Below are 4,008 nucleotides of genomic sequence, written 5' to 3' on the forward strand. Positions count from 1 at the left end.
AAGAAGGAAAGTGAGAATCATTCGTGGAATATGAACATGGGTGTGATCCATTATTGCGTGAATGTACCAGATATCCAAGTTGGTAACTTTTTCGCTACTGTCTTTTCGACAGTTTGTGGTACTTGAAATGAATCTTTGGACGCATCGATGCTGGTAAGTACGTAGCTTGCTACAAGTATGCTTGCTTGTACTATATGCACTATTGCTCATGTCCACCCATGCTTCTGAATGATTAAAAGAAGAAACATAGTATATACATTTATTAAAGTAATTTTGCATCAATTGGTGTGGCAACCCTTCATAGATATCCAACGCCTTTACAAATTGTAGCAGTGTTAATGTCCGGTCATGTCCTCCAAGACGAAATCTCATAAAGGTACCTGATGTTGGTGACGTGTAATCAACCCTAAGTGAACCAACGAATTCTTTGACTAAAAGTGGGTACACTCTTTCTTGCATTCTGAACAGGTTTTCCCATGCATGTATTCGATGGCCTTGATACGTTACCTGGAAAAGGTTGCGAAAATTTTGATATTCACCGGCTTCTTCTAATGGTGTCCAATCGATATATTTCCCCGGATATACGTCTTTGTGTAGAAGTGCCTTCATCCGTTCATGATATTCTGGATGCCTCAAAACTGCATTGATCCATGGATCCGGGGTGGTTAATCCACGGACATTTAATTGCCGGTTGTCAATATCCATTTCTTCTTCTTCAACAGCATTTTCTTCCTCACTTGTTTCCGGATCTATAATTGCTGGGCCTTTTTGCTTCTTTGATTTTGGGTTTGATGATGATGCTCTAGTCTACAAAAACACAACAAAACCAAACAAATAAAACAACAAACCAAGTTGATTAGCGTTAAAGAAATTCAAAACATCTTTCATATTGCACAAGCCAAAACCATGTAGAACACGTTATATTGTACGCATTACACAAACTCTCATGTCAAACATAATTCTATCATGGATGTACTTATCTCATTTTTAACAAACATGTACTAGAATGACTCATAATCTTTATCACTTTATAAGTTCAATCATATCTAGCATAATTAGTTTCACCAAAACAAGTATATGGAACCATTAGCATTCATCAATAAGCATGTCAAACAATATGCAATCAATGGTTATCATACATTTAGACACTAAAGTCGACTCAAGTCAACAATTTCATCCAAAAGCCTAAGCATACAATTCTTAACTTTCATAAATAAAACTTTTCAATTCGAACAAACACTAAGTTAAGGCATATATGAGTTTAACATAATCAATGAATTGCTTTAATTCCACTTAGAACACTTACTAGTCAACAAAAGTCAAAATCCCCAATTTAAGAACCCTAAAATTCAATAATTTGTGTAATCGTGTAATTCAACTAAGGTTCATGCGGATTTGCTAATGTATACTAGTAATTGAACTCTAAAACATCCCAATTTAAACAAGTAATGGTCATTCTTTCGAAATCCCCAAATTCATGAAGAACCCTAATTTCTAAAGTAAATTTTTGAGCAATTAATCATGAAATTCGAGCATGAATAAGGATTAGTAACATTAATACAAGCATATAATGACCAAAACATGAAGATTTAAACATCCCCACACTTAGAACAAGCTAAATCCGAATTTGAGAATGAAGAACATAAGAACAATGAAAAAATGAAGATTAATCTTACCTTTCTCATGTTGATAGACGGATTAGATGCTCAAAGATGGGTTTAATTGGTTGATTTAGTGTTTAGAGATGGAATCCTTGAGAGAAAATGAGATGAAGTTCGGAGTTGTAGGTGAAAAAATGAGTAAAATTGATAAACTCCCGTATTTGTGCAAAAAAATAGGCAGACTCTCACATTCAGACACAGATGCGGCGCATCTGGCTCAGATGCGGTGCATCTGAAGCAGATGCGGTGCATCTAGTGGCCCAAAAGTGGCGCATGACCAATTCTCGGCGCATTTAAAACTGTCGGGATTTTTATTGTCTTCGGATGCGGCGCATCTGGCCCTTTTTCACCAGTTTTTGATGTTTTTTCGCGTTTTAAACATTTCGGAAGGTCCGTAAATAACTTGGTTCATACTAAAGCTCGAAAAATCACTCATATCACTCAAAACAATCAATCCTAAGAAACGAACACACGAATGGAACTATTTACAATTTGTGAAGTTTATTAGCGAGTCGTTCACGCGACTCCTTCCCAAGCTAATTAGCGTTGGGGGAGAAAGTGATGTCATCTTGAACCGTGGTATCAACTCCATCAAAATAGAGTTTTAATCGATGACCATTCACTTTAAAAGTGTTTCCATTTCCAAACAATTCAACATATCCCGATGGAAATGCTTGTTTTACCAAATAAGGCCCCGTCCATCGGGACTTCAACTTTCTGGGAGAAAATTTAAACCGTGAGTTAAAAACCAAAACCTTATCACCGGTTTTAAACACTTTCACTTCTTTCAATCGGGCATCATGCCACCTTTTCATTTTCTCCTTATACGAGCTCGAATTCTCGTACGCTTCTAACCTCAACTCTTTCAATTCATGCATTTGCATGAATCGGTTTTCACCAGCCTTTTCCATGTCTAAATTACAAAGCTTCAATTCCAGTATGCTCTATGTTCCACTTCAACCGAAAGATGGCACGCTTTACCATATACAAGTCTAAATGGTGTGGTACCGATTGGTGTTTTAAAAGCAGTCCTAAAGGCCCACAACACATCATCTAACTTGCGTTGCCAAATCTTAGGGTTGTTATCAACCGTCTTCTCAAGTATGCGTTTCAAGGCACGATTTGTGTTCTCCACTTGACCACTCGTTTGCGGGTGGTACGGAGTAGAGAAACGATGAGTTACGCCATACTTCTTCAACACCTTTTCAAGAAGGTTGTTGGCAAAATGTGTTCCTCGATCGGATATGAGCGCCTTTGGGATTCCAAAGCGCGAGAAGAGATTTTTCAAGAAGTTTGATGTTAAAGCTAAGGGGTATAAAATACTATTAAATTTTACAAGGAAATACTATTAAATACGATACAATTTTACACAAGATATTTATTTATTTATTGAATGGATATACTTAAACCTTGCTACAACACTTATAGGCAGTGTACCTAATCGTACAGTAGTGTAGTTTTTAGTAAGTCCGGTTCGTTTAATAGGGAATCTTTTTCACAAAGCTTAATGCTATATTAGTTTAAATTTATAAAAATACAAATATATATAATATTATTATTATAAAGGGGGTTTTTACCGTTTAATAACCGGTTTGTCGATTTTAAAAACTTTAGTTGCAGTTAAAACAAAATGTAAAATATTAAATAAATAAAAGACTTAATTTAAAGCGTAAAGTAAATAACGATAATGAAATTGCGAATAATAAAAGTGCGATAAAATAAACTTGCGATAATTAAAAAGTACGATAATTAAAAGTGCAATTAAATACAATAACAATAAATAAAAATGCGATAATTAGAAGTGCAATTAAATATAAAATAAAGGAAATTAAATATGAAATAAAAGAATTATGCTTATTTAAACTTCCGTAATCATGATGTTTGACGTGTTGATTTTAGTTTTATGCCCATGGGTTAATTGTCCTTTGTCCTGGATTATTTAATATGTCCGTCTGGTTTTTGTCCATAACAGTCCATCAGTCATAAATATAAAGTGCGAGTGTCCTCGTCAAATTATCCTTATACCCGAAGTCAAATATTCCAACTAATTGGGGACTTAACTGTAACAAGGTTTTATTACTTTGTTTAATAATTACACCAGGATGTCGACTGAGTGTAACCCAAGATTTTAATACTTTGTTAACAATTATGCCAAGTGTCCTTGTACATAATTTCACCCCTGTTTTAATAATTCTAGTGGCTATTAATCCATTCCCGTGTCCGGTTAAATGAACGATTATTCGTACATATAAATATCCCGCCCATCGTGTCCGATTGAGTGTATATGGTTATTTATAGGGACATCCAATTGTAAATCTTTATATTAACATTAACAAACTATTATTTA

The sequence above is a fragment of the Rutidosis leptorrhynchoides genome, chromosome 9 (genome assembly GCF_046630445.1).
Source record: "Rutidosis leptorrhynchoides isolate AG116_Rl617_1_P2 chromosome 9, CSIRO_AGI_Rlap_v1, whole genome shotgun sequence".
Lineage (NCBI taxonomy): Eukaryota > Viridiplantae > Streptophyta > Magnoliopsida > Asterales > Asteraceae > Rutidosis > Rutidosis leptorrhynchoides.